Here is an 18,114-nt window from a genome sequence, read left to right as displayed (position 1 = left end):
AGGAAAGTTTCTCTGAAAAGGTGCCATTTAGCCTGAGATTCTAATAACAAGAAAGAGGCAGTCATGTGATGATTAGAGGGAAGATAATCTGAGGCAGAGGGAACTGCTCATTCAGAAATCCTCATGTCACATGTTGATGTGATTGAAGGAAGACCAATGCAAGTCAAGCATAGAGATTGAGGAAAGAGCGTTTGATGTGCTTTTGTGCAATGTGAATCTTCAAGGAGATAATTTGGTTTACAACACTTTTCCAAGTTTATTGGACAAAGAATTGTTTTTTCATAGTTAATATCTCTTGTCAAATAATATTGCAACACCAGCTTCTGATTTATTTCTGTTTCTGTTTTTGTTTCATTGAGACGCAGTCTTGCTCTGTGGCTCAGGCTGGAGTGCAGTGGTGCAATCTCGGTTCACTGCAACCTTTGCCTCCCGGGTTCAAGCGAATCTCCTGCCTCAGCCTCCTGAGTAGCTGGGATTACAGGTGCACGCCACCATGCCCGGCTAATATTTGTATTTTTAGCAGAGACGGGGTTTCGTCATGTTGGCCAGGCTGGTCTCAAACTCCTGACTTTGGGTGATCTGCCCACCTTGGCCTCCTGAAGTGCTGGGACTATAGGCATGAGCCAGCATGCCTGGCCTATTTCTGCTTTTAGACTTTCCTATCCAGCTGCAGTTCTGGCCAAACATCTCTTTGAAGAGAAGTCATGTGATGCCAGGCATTGAACAAATTTTGTTTCTCTCTATGGAAAGGTGCTAGCCCCAGTTGTGGTAGCTGAGTGTTCTGGTTTTGGTCCAATCAGAAATCATTACAGGTTTCTTTCACAAATGCAATGACAAGGCATTTCTTTCTTCAGCATGACAGCAGCCTGCTAGAGATTTCTTTCCAAGTAGAGATTAGTTCAAGGGCTGGGCTGGGCAAAGGCTGTGAGTTGGGAGAGGTTTACTTGAATGTCTGCTGTGGTAATCCACCCTCCCTCTCTCGGTGCCATGCCTTTGCCCAGACTCATTCTCACAGCAAATTGTCTAACAGAGAAATGGGCTTATTCCTTTATACATTTTAATTCTTATTCTCATTTGTGAAAGGAAAATGGTTACTTCAAATTGGAAAGTCAATTAGGTACATACTATTTCTAGATAAAGAAATCCTCAGCAAAAGCTACAGTGCCACAGAATGATGGAGCTAGGCTGTAAGCCAGGACTTTGAATTACAAAGTTTATTTTTCTTTGCATGGTAAGATGCTACTTTCTTGAAATTAAGAATTGTCTTCCCAATCAGATCCATTGTGTGGCCCTAGTCTGCAAACCCCTTTTAATGGTTCCACATTCTTCATCTATCCAATGCATACCCAGCAGTAATTTTCCATTATTTTCATTTTACTATTTTTATTACACAAAATAAAGGGAGAATGCTTACTTTCTTGGAGGGATTGTATCAGAATCCCAGGGAAAGCAAGCCCCTAGTGTTAATCCCTGGTGAATCCAGTTCATTTTCAATATTCAGTCCCTAATACTGGAATTAAAAGATGTTTAAATAGAGTGCATGGCTACATTTCTTGAAAGCTCTGTGAGGCAGGAGAGTGAAATCTGGCTTCTTATGCCTGACTCTGGCGGGTCATCAGTGCCTGGGAAACCTTAACCAGATTTAACCACTTTTGGGGGTCTTGGTTATTGTGAGGATGTTGCCAAGGAGGTAACCGGCTGCCTGTGAAGAAATCTTACAGCACAAAATTGGATCACAAGCTCCATGAGAATAGGATCTTTGTCTTGTTCTTTATTCTCAGAACCTGGCATGATGCTGGATATACAGAGCTCAATATTTTTCAAATAAAAGTGGATTCAGCATTGTGTAGCATCCAGCACACAGTCCAGACTCTGGACTCAAACTGCAAACCCAGATTACCAGCTTTACTGGAAACTCCCATGAGTTAATTAGTTTATCAAAAAAAATTAACAAGGAAGAACTTCCTTTATCCACGATGCCCAGTTCTTAGTATTTCAGCACCTAAGAAGCTGAAAGCTGGACTAGGTGCCAAGTGGTTGTACCTCCGCCATGTTGGTTCTAGTAAGCCATCTTCACCTCATCTTTGCTTCTCCAAACTGCATTTCTCTAAGTTCTCAACCTCATCCATTGCTACATTCTTGGTTTACTTGAATTATTATTCCTCATTAATCTAGATAATCATTCCCACTGAGGTAGTGATGTTTACGGATTTAGAATATTTTCTTCCTTTTCATCCTAAAAGTCCATTCTCAAGTGGCAACCCTAATTTCCCTTATTTCTTAGTTCTTGGAGAGAATGGGACTGTTGTACTCATGTAACTCCAAAATTGCCCTGAAGGAACTATCAATTTTTTCATTTTCAGCATTAATCAGAGATCTTTTCTTATACAGTTTACTTCTTGGCTCTGTAACAGTGGTACTCTTTGGTCATCATTGTTATGATGGTCTTCAGACATTTTTTCCCAGGATTTTTGTTTTTTTGTTTTGTTTTTGAGACACAGTCTTGTTCTGTCACTCAGGCTGGAGTGCAGTGGCATGATCTTGGGTCACTGCAGCTTCTGCCACCCGGGTTCAAGTGATTCTTTTGCCTCAGCCTCCTCAGTAGCTGAGATTACAGATGTGCACCACCATGCCTGGCTAATTTTGTATTTTTAGTAGAGACGGGGTTTTGCCATGTTGGCCAGGCTGGTATCAAACTCCTGACCTCAGGCGATAATCCCAGTCTTGGCCTCCCAAAGTGCTGGGATTATAGGAGTGAGCCACCATGCCTGGCCTTTTCCCGGGAGTAAGTGTAGTTTCTGAGTGTCTTACTTTCAGGCTTATAAGAAAGCATTAATCAGGAAAGATGAGACTCGTGTAGGAGGATAGGGCAGGTTGCTTTGTCCTGTGAGTCATCTTGACCATGTTGTGTTAGAACAGCCTGAAGATATTTCGGGAAAATGAAAAAGACCTCTCCATCTATTTGAGTCATGCAGGCATGAAATTCATTTTACTTTCTTCAGAAATTTAAACTCCAGCGAAGGTGCTAAATTTCATATAGTTACACTTGGCTGAGATTTCATGCTACATACAAATTAGTGTAAACCATATCAAAAACATAATGTTCAGTATCAATCAATCTAGGTATGATGTTTACATTTACACACTTGAGTTGTTGAACCCAGGTGTGGGAACTTACACTTTCATTTTGTATTCTGTGAACTTTAGTCAAGCCTGTTCCTCCGGCTGACTAAAATCTTTTTGGAACCCAATGCTGCCATCGTTCATAGTCCTAAACTTAGCTTTTTGTCTCATACATTTTGATATTCAGTCTCTTTCTAACTGCATTTAAGTTATTGGAGGGAAAACGTAAACAGGATAACACGGAGGACAGATCCCTGCAATAGATCTCCCAAAATCCACTACCACTTTTAGAGTTGCTATTCCCATCAGATTTTTCCTTTTGAATTCCAAATGCCTGTGCACAGAAATAAGGACAACAAAACCTCTTTTCAACCAGGAGGAAGAAAGGAAACAAGTATTTGTTGAGCAACTGCTACATATCAGGAGCTTTTGGGCTAGATGCTTTATGGTAATTATATGCTATCTCATTTAATTTAATCTTCATTACAATGCGAAGAGAATGCTATTATTGTGATAGATTTATAGGTAGGTAAACTGAGGCTACAGAAAATGCAATAATTTTCCAAAGGCCATTTCATGATAATTGAAGGAGCTAGGATTCAAACCTAGGTCACCAGGTTTCATGTTGGTCCTTTATGTCTCTTTAGCTCACTCAGCTTCTTTCCTTCAAACTTCATTGTCCCTCAGACCCTTCTGAGAGGGTTATCTGCTCCCTGACTCAGCAGGAGAGAGCAGCGAGATAAGGTTCAGGTAGCGTATGTACACTCACTCCAGTAAGACATCCCTAGTGGCCATATCAGGACTCCACACAGCTGCTACCATTCCCACTGCAGGACTTTGCATACCATTACCTGGAAGTGCTTGGGATCCTCCAAGTACTTCTATTGCTTCACATTTTTTTTCCATTTGGAGGATGAGCCTTATGTCTGTCATGATATTCTGTGAGGCAGAGTTTATTCCTACTTCTTTTCTTTGAAGCTGTTTTTACTCCTCCTCCTCCTCATTCGTCTCTTATTCTCAGCCTCCTCATCATTCCTCCTCCTTCTCCTCTTTCCTCCTCTTCTCCATTCAACTCCTCTTCCCTTCCTCTTCTTCCTTATCATCCTCTTTCTTCATTTCTTTTCACCTTCCTCTCCTTGCTCCAACTCTTTTCCCTTCAACTCTTCCTCCTCTTCCTTCTTGTTGTTCTATATCTTCTTTTATGTTCCCTTCATCTTTGGCTTTGATGGTCTTCAGTGGGATCATCACTATTTTGTGTAACATGGGACACTGTTTATTCATTAATTCAACAAATTCTTCCGAGGTGCTCATTACATACCAGGATTTGAGCTTGGTGCAAGGGTCATGACAGTGAATGAGGTCCCAGCACTGTCCTGGTAAATTTTTGACACTTGTGGAAAGAGAGACAAGTAAGCCATTGGTTAGGATGTTGTGCAATGCAGGCTATAACAGGTGGAAGAGAAGGTGCTACTTGAACACACACAATTACTCTTTAAGTCAGTTTTGGGGTGTAGGGGAAGTAGTGAAGGCTTCCTAGAGGATCTGATATTTAAAGTGAGACCTAAGCATGCAGATGCTTCCTCTGTGGAGAACTTTATACTTACTGTTAGTTCTAAAGACACAGCTTCCTTTTTCTAACACTCTTGTCTCAGCTTTGGTTACTTAGACGTTATAAGGTTCTTGATATCTTATTGTATTTCCTCTAACCCTGCTACAAATTCTTCATTTTTTCCGATGTGTTCAACTTTGGAGAAGCATCCCTCTGTTCACTCTGCTTCTCCTTGAATACAGCATTGAGTTGCATTATTGCAAACAGAGCTGGTTCTGACTTTTCCTCCCACCCCCTAATACCACAAATTTAGTGGTAGAACCACAAGTAGAATTTCCAGTGAAGAACTCTCTACTAGATGACACTGAATCAAACCTAACAGTGCTATCAATTAAAATTCATGTACCCTGTTGCATAAACAGGCGATTACATAAGTTGTGTGCTGACGGAGCAGTGTTGAGACACGCTGTCTGGCAATTGGTCTCTCTCGTTTGGTTGCAAGTTTCAGTTTCCTGGCAAGTCTTGTTTCGCCGTCCATCTGGTACAAGTGAGTACAGCAAGTCAGCCAGGGTGAGCAGAAAGCCCACAGATACAGGAAAAGGTACTTAGCTTGCAGGTAATGTCAGTTCTTTCAGACAACTAGTCACTTTTTCCTTTCTGAAACTAGATTACAACCTATTTGTCTTTGGAGAGTTGACTGCTAGTGACACTGAAATTTTGGCTTAATTTGCAGACTGGGATGATGAGCATCTATTTTAGCTTCTTAGGGACATGCATAGAGCTGCTTATCTTGCTTGGCACAGGACATAGTTCTACTTTACATAAAGGTAACCACTAAGATTGGCCTTACCAGGGAGGAGAATAGAAAGCTGCCTCTGAGAAGTGCCAAGCTGAGACCCACACTTACTACATTCTATCCAGGGCCAGTCCTGCCTCAGCCACCAGCACCAAGGTTACTACAGCCTGAGTTTAGGTCATGTAATTTCAGTCTCTTTGGCAGCTTCATTAACTCTGAGTTCAACTGCTTCATCTGTGAAATGAGAATAATAACATTTACCTTGTATGATTGCTTTAAAAATTAAATAATTTCAGGGCATACATTAGATGTGCAATAGATATTCCATTTATTATTCATGGAATGTTTATTGAGCATCTACTATGAGCCAGGCACTGTGTTAGGTATGGAGTCTTGCACTTAACGTGATTATAGGTAATCTCATGGAGGAGACAACAATTTTTTACAGATAATTATACTAAGAATGCAATCGTTACAATAAAAATTAAGAAAATAAGCAGAGGAAATTAGTTGCTGCCACCTCTTAACCTTAGGTTCACTGCTAAATTCAAAATAAATTAGAAGTTATAATCTCTCTAAATATATCATGAGCAAGTAACATCATACTTTGGCAGTTCATTTCTTTGCAGCAAATTGGAGCCATTACATAATGGGTTTTATGATATATACCAGAAAAGTTCAAAGAGGGGTCTGGTGGATGATCCTTTGTTTTGCTTACATCCAAACCAAACAAAGCAACTAGTTAACTCAGCAACAAATCAACCAACCAACAGACATAAAAGAATTAAGCAGTAAGATGTTGCTAACATTACAGAAAACAATTGCCTTGACCTTTATTACAGAATCAAATAAAAATGATGAGAATAACTGATATTTATTAAGTTCTTTTCATACCCCAACTCCATGCTAAGCACTTTCCTGTATGTTCCTATTTATGCTTCATAATTCTTCCAGATATAGTTTAATATCCATATTTTATAGCTGAAAGAATTAGTTAGAGAACAACTTGCCAAAAGTCACATTGTATAAAAGAGGCAAAGCCGAGATTCAAGTAAAGATTGTTATAACTGAAAAACCTGGTGCCTTAACCAGTACACGATAAGCATTTATCTAAAAATAAAATTACTTATGAACCAACTTCAGAAAATATTAAATTCCCACATTATGAATAAATTCCAGATGGATAAAATATCTCAATATAAAATACAAAATCACATGAAAATATTAAAATAGAAGAGAAATATTTTTATACAAATATAGTGAGTGAAGAAGCCCTTTTAAGTATGGTATAAAGCCCAAAAATCATAAAATAAAGTAATGACTGATAAGACTAATTAAAACGTTAACTTTATTTACTTCAACAAAGTTAACTTAAGTAAACTTAAGTTTACTTAAATAAACTTTATTCACTTCAATAAAGTTAAAGGTGAAATGATAACTGAGAAAAATGTGTAATCTAGATAACAGACAAAGGATTAATATCTATTACACATAAAAAACCTAAGCTAATGAAGAAAACAGTGAGCTAATAAGCTAATAAAGAAAACCAGTTAAAGTAATAATAAGAATATAACTATCATGGTAAAATCATTAACTTTACTGACAAATAACAAATTAGAACCATAAGGTTGTATTGCATGAGATAGAGAAAAATAGAAAAATGAACAACAGAGGACTGATTAAATAACTTATGGTGTTTCATATGATGGACTTTGCAGCCATTCAAAAAATAGGTTGACCTATGTGTTCTGATAAGAAGAATGTAATTTATGATACAATTAAAAAGCACCTTGCTGGCCGGGCACAGTGGCTCACGCCTGTAATCCCAGCACTTTGGGAGGCTGAGGCGGGCAGATCACGAGGTCAGGAGATGGAGCCGGGCGTATTGGCGGGAGCCTGTAGTCCCAGCTACTCAGGAGGCTGAGGCGGGAGAATGGCGTGAACCTGGGAGGCGGTGCTTGCAGTGAGCCGAGATCATGCCACTGCACTCCAGCCTGGGCGACAGAGCGAGATTCCGTCTCAAAAAAAAAAAAAAAAAAAAAAAAAGCACCTTGCTGAGCAGTTTTATTTCATTTTTGTTATGAAACTGTATTTCTATATATTCAGAAAAAGAGCCTTGAAACGTAAGTACTCAGATATCATTAATAGTTACCTCTGGGGAATAGGAAGGATAGAGGAGGCTTCAGTATCTCTTTTTGTATTGTTTAAATTTCTCAACACACATACACATATAGACACATATATCTCTCTAAAAGCCTTAGAGAGGCATTAGAAATAAAACACTTAGTTGTTTCATAAAAGAGAAAAAGGAGAGATTGTTTATTCAAGAGCCAACTGGTCAAAATATGATTTTAGGCTATGGATGGTTGGATGGTCACATTTATACTATTCTGATGTATCTATTTTGGGGAATGCCTGAAGATTGCTTTCTTACTGTTTCTCAAGATTCCAAAGGCCCTTTTTTTTTTTTTTTTTGAGATGGAGTCTCACTCTATTGCCCAGGCTGGAGTGCTGTGGTGCGATGTCAGCTCACTGCAACCTCTGCCTCCCGGGTTCAAACAATTCTCTTGCCTCAGTCTCCCAAGTAGCTGGGATTACAGGTGTGCACCACCATGCCCGGCTAATTTTTTAGTAGAGACGGGGTTTCACCGTGTTAGCCAGGTTGGTCTTGAACTCTTGACCTCAGGATATCCACCTGCCTCGGCCTCCCAAAGTGCTGGGATTATAGGTGTGAGCCACCCCACCCAGACCCCAAAGGTACTTTTTTTTTTTTTTTAATTTCAAAAGTTCTATCTTGCTTTTTTTCCTGAAAAAAGTTTAAAAAGCCATATTTATCCTATTGGTGGTGAGGACAGGTCTCTTGTCCTGGAGAGGTGTGTCTTTAAGCAGGAGCCTTGTTCTTGCTGCAAACACAGCCAACCACCCTCAGTGTTGAAGCTGCTGTTTGCACATATGGTTATGTCTCTAATTTTTCTTCATCTTAACTCCTAGTGGAAATTCCTGTTCTAGTTAGCAGCTCCCAACTTCTAAGTGCCAAGTCTGAGACAGAGGAGTCATACCATTTTAAGTAGATAATGTTGCTCATTAAAAGACAATAGAGTTTGATTAACTCTGAGCTGGATATTCATCAGCTGGGCTATGAAATTCTCATACCAGAAGTGTTACCATTTCACTGGCCACAGGGGCACTCAAGACCTTCCTAGAAGGAAGTCGTTTTAAGACATCTTATTATTATGGTCAAGGTATTATAAGTAGGTTTATGAAACAAGAAAATTTGATGGAATTTGGATGGGATGAATGGCAAAAGGAGATGATTAATAAGTACATCAGTATCAAATTGGAGGGAGGTCTCTCATACTGTGCCATCTAGGTTCTACTCTTGGATCTACCTTGTTTTCTATTAGTCAGTAACTTAGAAAAATCCATAAATTTTGATGATCAGGTTTGAGTATGACATGAAACTAAGAAGAATGTCAAGTTTATTGGTAGAAACAGTGTTGAAAAATCTCTTAGCCACCTAACATGGTGGGAAAGACAACTGGGCCAAAAGTAAGATCTGCTCTGAAATCCCAAAAGGCATAGGCACAGATTCAGTGTGGAGGAATTTGTGGTTGAGAAACAGTATCTGTGACAATGTATTATGATCAAAATCTTTCAAAAATGTGACGTGGCTACCAAAATAGCTAATGGTATCATGGGCTACATTAAGACAAATATAGGTTCTAGATATATGTTTTCAACTTTAGCCACACATTTGAATCACCTGGGAGCTTTAATGAAAGTCAGATTTAATTGGTTTGGGTGGAAACAAGGTATGTGATTTTTCTCTTTTCTTCTCCAAAATGAAGTTGGTAGACCAATAGCAGCCCTTTGTTCCTTGGCTCTCATCTATTACACAGGTCATCTGGGAAACACACAAGCATTATTTAGAATTATAAAACAATTTATAGCATGCTAAAAAATCACACATTTGAAGGAGGTAGAATGGTAGTGACTAACTGGTCCCATTCTTGCAAGGATTAGGAAAGAAGAACATTTGCATTAGGCAGCTTAGTTCAGATCTCAATTTTGCAACTTACTGGCCAAGTGACCTTGAAAAAGTTATCTACTCTCTCTTAGGTTTATCTTCAAGTTTAAGATAAAGTTCACTGTAAAAGCTACTCATGGAGTTGTAAAAGCTACTCATGGAGTTGTAAAAGCTAAATAGTATAAATATCTTATATATTTTATTATAATATAAAATGTTCTTAGTATATTGCTAGTTTTACTTTTATTAATATTGCCGATATCTTTGGATCCAATTACTTTGATGGAGTCATTGGTGGATTATAGTCCATGAAAGGTTGAGATCTACCATAGAGGTCATTCTTACCTATTCCTAAATAATTTTGTTTCATTTCTAGTTGGCCTTTCTTTTTTCTTTTTCTTTTTCTTTCTCCTTCACTTCTCTCCTTCTTTCTTTGCCTCCTTCCTTCCCTCCCTTCTTTCTTCCTTCTTTCCTTCCTTCCTTACTGTCTCTTTCTCTCTCTCTCTCTTTCTTTCTTCAAATATCAACTTGTATAAACATCCACATTTTTAAATGTATACATGAAAACTGGCCATAACCATATTATGACATGTATACCCATGGCAGGGGGGAAGTGCATATTTTCTTGAAATCCTCTTCATTTACCTGAAATCCACTTGTTTAAATTATATCAAAATGTTCTTGCAGCAGTCAGTCATTTCTGACTCATCAGTATAACTGAGTCTTTTTTCATTACAGTGGTATCCACAGTCCTAATGATTTGTTTTCCTTGAAGCTATGAGTCTAAAATCTGTAAGTAATTGGTCTCATTCCTGCTGGAATCAGAAGAGCCAGGTTTAAGAAGTGGAATCCAGATTACTTTCTGTCTAGCTGATCTCCCTGTGTTGTAAAATGTGTGTGGTTTTTTTGGAAAGCAATGAAAACCACACACTATATATTTTCAGTTTTACTGCTTTGAAGGCTCATGAATCAGTTTTCTCATTCTCTTTTTTTCTTCCTTCCAAATAAAATTAAGCTATTTCCCAATAAGTAGGCCCATTTCCCCAAGAGTATTACAAAGTCTAAATGTTGGATATAGCTGTTAAATATGGGAGCTATTAAAGAGAAAGTCAATTTAGTCATGTTAGTATTTGTGATTTTTATAAAACAAAAAAGAATAAAATAGTAAAATACATATATAAAGGATTCTCATGCCAATTATTCTTTCTAGAGTTAATATATGTATTTTCACATTTATTTCCTTAATTAAAATCTTGATTAAATTGTCAATAGGATTTATCTTGAGGTTAGAAATATATGAAGCCCTAGTATCTATTACACTAATTTTGGAATCAAGTCTCAAATTAAAAAAATAGCCAATAAAATGGCTTAGACTTTATCATTGCTTAATTCTAATCTGTTTAAATAAATATTTTGTAAACATAGATTTTTACTATCAAAAGATTCCCTTGTTATTGAGTTAATCATTGTTAATTTAAATAAGATCACACTTTTGAACTCTTTGTTTAAAGAAGAAATACAACAATCTTAGATTTAATTTTATTTTTTAAACTTCAAGCAGTGTGGGAGGCAAGGGAATTTCAAACTAAGGTCCTGACTTAAAGAAAACTCAAGGAATTTATTTTTTTTCAGGTGACAGAGATATAAATTTAAATATAACTATCAGGGCATAATATTATTAAATAAGACAACCAATCAAAATTACAGAATCTTTCAGAAGTTATAAGGTTAGTTCCTCAAGACATTGAAACCATCTTGAAGTCTAGTAATTATACAGTACTAATTATCACAGTTAGAGACAGAGAGATGCAGAAAAAAGTGGGGGATTCTAAGATACAAACTTGCAATGCGGGAAAGAAAAGGGCAGAATAGAAGATGAGCAAATGAGCTGGGTGCAGTGGCTCATGCCTGTAATCCCAGCACTTTGGGAGGCTGAAGTGAAAGGAGCATTTGAGGCCAGGAGTTTAAGACCAGCCTGGGTAACAGTGAGACTCTTTCTCTTAAAAAAAAAAAAAAATGAGCCAAGAATGGAGGCAGATGCCAGTAGTCCTGGCTACTTGGGAGGCTGAAGTGGGAAGGCTGCTTGAGGCCAGGAGTTCAAGGTTACAATGAGCCGTGACTATACCACTGCACTCCAGCCTGGGTGACAGAGCAAGACCCTGACTCTATTTATTTTTAAAGAAGAAGTTGAATAAATGAAGCAATGAGTACATGATATTTTGTGTCTACATTTCTGAGTCCCAACTTTTGCAGAAGATCCATGAAATAAAGACATAACTTCCAAGTGATTACAATAATATTCTTAAAAAGTATCAATTTCTACATTTAATAACAAGTATAGAACTACATACTATTTGAGAAAAACTTCTTAAAGATAAGTTTAAGATCATTAATTAATTTGAAAAATTCCATCAAATGATGTTGCAAACTTAGTAACAAAAATGTTAGTATATCACTGGCCAATGTTTTTACTCACTACTAACCTCAAGAGAATGTTTAGGGCTGACCGGTAATCCTTCTATCTTTTCTTTAGTCCAATCATTTGCCAAGTGTCAGAAGTGCCTCTCTTCACTCCTCAAGGTTCAACACCTCCTCCACCCTTCTCATCTCATCTGAGGACCTTTCCTCTTATTTTTCTGAGAAAAGGGAAGCCATATGGACAGACTTTTCCTGTAGTCCCACGATCATACCTCACTGCCTAGACTCTGCTTTTCCTCCTTCTAAGGATGAGTGGCCATGTCCCTACCTAAGCCAGTTCCTCCATTTGTCTCCTGGATCCCACATCTCTCCCACTCAGAGGCATGGCTCTTGCAATTGTGTCTTCTTACTTCAGTATCACTCATTTTTTCTCCTTTTACAGGATGACTACATTCAGCTTTCAAACATGCTTTAATAACCCCCATCTTTAAAAAGTAAGATAGTTTCTTAATTCTTTGCTTCCCCTTATTTCCCCCTATTTCTCTGTTTGTAGCAGAACTCCTTGAATGTGTTGTCTAAACTCACTGTCTCCAGTTCTCCTTCCTTCTACGTTGAATCTATTCAGTGAGGCTACATCACCACTCCTTTGCCAAAACAGTGGTTTTCAAGGTCACTAATAAGCCCTACAAGGATACATTCAATGATTAGTTCTCAGGCCTCAGGTGAGAAGTTGGTAGACCAATTACTTTGTATACTGAAGTAGTAGGTTTATTTTCTTCTTTTGGAAACCTGTTCATCTCGGCTTCCACAACCCACTCTCTCATGGGGTTTTTCCCACCACACTAGCAGCTAGTTTTCATTCTCCTTTTAGTTCCTCATTTTCTCAAACTCGAAACTTTGAAGAACTTAGGAGTTCCATCCTTAAATCTCTTCACTTCTTTATCAACACAGATCTTTTAAGTAAATGCATCTAACGCTGTGGCAGATAACTTCCAAATTTGTATCTCCAACCTGGACCTCTTCTTTGGCTTATACTTGTATATCCAAACACCTAATCAACATCTTCATATTAATGTCCAATGGGCATCTTCCACTATACACATCCAAAATTGGACTCTTCTTTGTTTGCCTTTTTTCAGTCAAGTCTGCACCTTTCCATGGTCAGTTCTGTCTCAGTAAATGTCATCTTCATTTTGCTACTAGCTCAGTTTAAAAAAAATCGTTGATGCTTCTCTTTCATTCATAACACGTTAATACATCAGTAAATTCTATCAGCTCTTCTGTCAAAAAAATGTATATGATCTAACCACTTTTGGCCCAGAGCCTTACGTCAATAAATACTTGTAAAATACAATTTCTAATTTTTCGGTTCATGTTGGAAATAGTCCTGGCCCTCTATAACAAAGCTGCTGGCATCCATGGATAGAAGATAACATATTCGGTATTTACAGATTATTTTACACAGCATTAGCCCCCAGGAAGAGTGATCAGGCAGAAGATGAGCTAGGTTGTACCCTCTTCCTTCCTGTTTCTCAGTTATTCTTTAATGAGTCTTCTACCTCCATGTTCCTAGGGTTGCCTCATCCTGCCCCTGACAGTTCAAGCGTCTCCATTTCACTCTAATTCATTGTAGAATTTAGTCCGTCCAGGTCCTACGCTTCACCCCACCTCCACTTTCTTCTCTTATCAGTGGCCTTTATTCTTCTTCTTTCCTTCTTACATTCTTAGACACAACTGTAAAGTAGATGAAATGCTCTCTTTGGTCCTCTAATTTCTCTCTCTAGGGTAACTCCTTCCCCTCTTTTGGTACCCAGAGACCTGTTGGTCTTTTCCCCTAGAATGGTGAAGACATAATGGTGAAGGCTGTACTGTACCACCTATTAGACGTGTGGGCTTGGGAGTAATTTAACCTCTTTGTGTCTCAGTTTCCTCACCTGTGAAATGGTGATAAAAGTAACACCTACCTCATAAAATGTCAGTACTTTGAATCAGGAATGATTAGGAAAATTTTGTAACGCAATTGAATGAATCATCAACAACATCACACAAGAGATTGTATCGCGTTGCAAATGTCAGATGTGCAACTAACATATGTGATAAGGACTACTGTGAATATATTACATATTAATAATATAACATATCTGGAATTCACATTTTGTTGCACAACCATATGTGAGAAAAGTAGATGTGTCTGAACCTTGTCTAACATTTACTTGAATGCTGGGAGCTATCACACAATATCGTACTCAACTAGTAATTTTACATGAGCAGATATGCATCAGCCTGAACTCTTCAAAATGCCATAAAACACTTCACTTTCTTAACAATGATACACTTACAAGAAGCACAAATATATTCATGAAGACAGTGGGAGAAGCTTTATCCTAACACTTGCAAACAAAAAAGGAAAGAAAGAAAAGAATCAATTTGGCTGCATGGTGCAAAAGAAAAAAAGACTAACATTTATTGAATAGCTACCATGTGCCATGGACTGATCTACATGATTTACATTCACTCTCCAGTTCACTCTCAAAACAACCCTAGAGATGGATACTATTTTTTAAAATCCAAAAGATAAGCATTTCATTTTTCTTAGGTTAAAAAGTATTGTATACTACAACTTGATAACCCCAAAAAACAATTAAAAATGGGCAAAGGATTCGAATAGACATTTCTCCAAAGGAGATATAACACAACCATAGGATAGATGCTCAGTATCACTAATTATCAGGGAAATACAGATCAAAAGTACAATGAGATACCACTTTATACCTGTTAAGATGGCTACTATAAAAAAAAAACGGAAAACAACAGGTGTTGGAGAGGATGTGGAGAAATGTAAACTCTTCACACTGGTGGTGGGATTGTAAAATGGTGCAGCCACTATGAAAAACAAAAGAGAAGTTTCTCCAAAAGTTACACAGAACTACCATATGATTCAGCAATCCCACTTCTGGGTATATAGCCAAACAAATTGGAAACAGGACCTCATAGAGATATTTGCATGCTAATTTTAATTGCAGCATTATTCACAATAGCCAAGATGTGGAGGCAAACTAAATGTCAATGGATGAAAGAATGGATAAAGAAAATGTCACATACACACACACACACACACACACACACACACATAAACACAGATACAAATGGAATATTATTCAGCCTTTTAAAATGAAGGGAAATTCTGTCATATTGAACCTGGAGAACACTGTGCTAAGTGATATAAGCCAATAACAAAAAGACAGATGCAGCATTATTCCACTTATATGAGGTATCTAAAATAGTCAAACTCATAGAAATAGAAAGTAGAATAAGAGTTTCCAGGAGCTGGGAAAAAGGGGACATGGGCATTTGCTGTTCAATGGATACAGAGTTTCAGTCATGCAAGATGAAGAAGTTGTAGATATGTTATACAACAATGTGCATATAGTTAACAACATTGTGCTATACACTTAAAAATTTAAGAAAGTAAATTTATGTTATGTGGTTTTTATCAGAACACAAATTTCATTTTCAAAAGGAATTACAATTAAATCATTTAATGCATTACAGATGTCTCATTTTATTTTTGAGGAAATGAGATCACAAGAGAAAAGTGACTTGGTTCAATCTACATGGCTAAATAGAAAAGAAGCTGGGGTAAGAACTCCAATCTTGGTGCCCTCAGTCCATTGCCCTTTCTGGTGCACCATCAAGTCTAAGTTAAATCAGTGGGCCCCAGAGAGCAAGCCCAATTCTGACACATTTGGGAAGAGTGATTTCTCTAATTATTTCCCTCCCTTCAGCTTTACAGGTAGGTGGCATTCAGCTAACCCAATCTGATATCCCAACAGGATTAGATTTAACAGCGATAACCGGTTAATGCATCATCCACCCACAACTTCCTGTATTTCAGGATTTCCCAAAATCCACAGATACATAAAGCAGTATCATGTTCTGAGCCAGTACCATTTCCAAATGAGAGTTCAAGGCAGCACACAGTGTTGTGGAGTTAGAGATGGAAAGGTGAGTATGCGTGAGGAAGACATAGTCAAGTGGCTGCAACTGTGTATGTGCATAATTACCTTTATTTTCTTTCACAAATGTATAAAGGTATTACATCTAATAGCTTTTTTGTTTTATTTATTTATTTATTTATTTATTTATTTATTTATTTATTTTTTTAGACAGAGTCTCTCTCTGTCATCTAGGCTGGAATGCAGTGGTGCACTGCAGCCTCTGAACCTCTGCCTCCCACGTTCAAGTGATTCTCCTGGTCTCAAACTCCTGACCTCAAGTGATCCATCCGCCTAGGCCTCCCAAAGTGCTGGGATTACAGACATGAGCCACTGCACCCAGGCTTATATGTAATAAATTTTATTGATAAATGAACACACAAGTACATGCTTGTAAACCTATGTATTTATTATGTTCTTTAGATTGGTATTTCCCTACCTGGATCAAGATAGGAGGGCTCTCTAAATTCTCTGCCACAGATGCAGAGGGACAAAGGAGTGGGCCAGGGCTGGATGAGACAATCAGAATTTACCCCAGTGGTTTATGGGCTGGAGGTAGAGAAATGGTGGTCTTGAACTTGATTTCCTTCTGAAATAGAACCCAGACTTTGGATTAGACAGTTCTGCATTCAATTCCCAACCACTCTGCTTATTTGCTGTGTGACTTTGGGAAGGTTACTTGATATCTGTAAGCCTCATTTTCCTCTTTTAGGAACCACAGTAGGATTTTCCTCCTATGGGATCATCAGGTGAATTGGATGAGACGATACATGTCAGGCACCAATCCCAGTGTCTGGGATTGACTTCAAAGTCATTTTCACTTCAAAGCATGCCACAAAACTTAAAAGCTAAGTCGTCATGAACAAAATCAAGCTATCGATTACTTACTGAGCACTTTGTATGTACAATTATACATATACAACTACTGGGCTCCTGAGAGTGACCTGGGAAAGAATGGTTGTGGTGTCCAATTGGTGACCCACTACTGAGTAGGATGTTTGGAACTACAGCTTTGCCTCATAGAGGTTTTTCCCACATTTAAAACTCATTTATAAAAAAATGTGTGATTGATTTTCTACTCTGTCTTGCCACCATAATTATTTGCTCTGGCAGACAATTAGCATTTTTTATGTGACTCATATGACGATTTGTTTGAAACTCACCCCATGGCACTGATCTCACAGCTGCTTCATTTCTAACTCCAGCTCCCTCATCCTTGTTTAATCTTGCAAGAAAACATCTGAGGTATATTTGGGAGTGGAGAGAAAAAACTGCATACATGATTATAGCAATATTGCCTTAAAATTCTCTTGAGTCTTCCTTATCTCAATGTGTCTCTGTCTTCAAAACTCTCCTTTTCCCTTCTCCTCATTGCTCCTTAATTTTTGTAAGCCTCCAGCACACATAATGTTTTTTTGCCTGTCTACCTGTCTTCTTTCCTTCTTTAATAATTAAATGTAAATCTCATCTTTATGTAAGTAATTATCTAAGTAATACATTACAAAAATTCACATTACAAAAATACTTCACATTACAAAAATTCAGACAATTCAGATAATCAAAATGTCATCGTAAGTGTCAACCCTTAGTCCCAGTCTCCTTTCTGGAGATAACCATGGTTATTAGTTGATACAGCCTTTGATGTCTTTCCCTCTGTAATTGTTGTTAGGTAACATAAAATTGCTGCTTTTGTAGGTCACAAATGATCAAATATCATTGTGCATAATTACCTTTATTTTCTCTCACAAATGTATAAAAGTGTTACATGTAATAACTTTTTATTTTATAAGATTCATCCTTCTATCTATCTATCTGCAGAGGTGTAGAGTGTTATTTTGTGCACTTAAAAAACATAAATAGAATCATATTACACATATTTTATTGCAATTTATTTTTTCCAGCACAGCAGTATATCCTGGATACCGTCTAGGCCAGTACATATGTCTCTACCCTATTCTTTATAACAGCTTGTAAAACTCTTTAGAATGGATCACTTATTTGACCTATCTACCTACCTACCTACCTATCGATTTATCAACTACCTGCTTATCTATTACTATTTTAAATCCTACAGTACTTGACTATATCTCCTTGCTTATGTGAGAATATTAAACACTTAAAAAGCAAATGCGTAAAGACACAAATTAAAAATAGGTTAGGTGTCATTCCCTATAGAATTAGTACTTGACATTGTCCTAATTATTAA

This window comes from Pan troglodytes, chromosome 8 (genome assembly GCF_028858775.2).
Source record: "Pan troglodytes isolate AG18354 chromosome 8, NHGRI_mPanTro3-v2.0_pri, whole genome shotgun sequence".
Taxonomy (NCBI): domain Eukaryota; kingdom Metazoa; phylum Chordata; class Mammalia; order Primates; family Hominidae; genus Pan; species Pan troglodytes.
The sequence above is the reverse complement of the archived record's forward strand: the minus strand, read 5'-3'. Positions refer to the sequence as shown.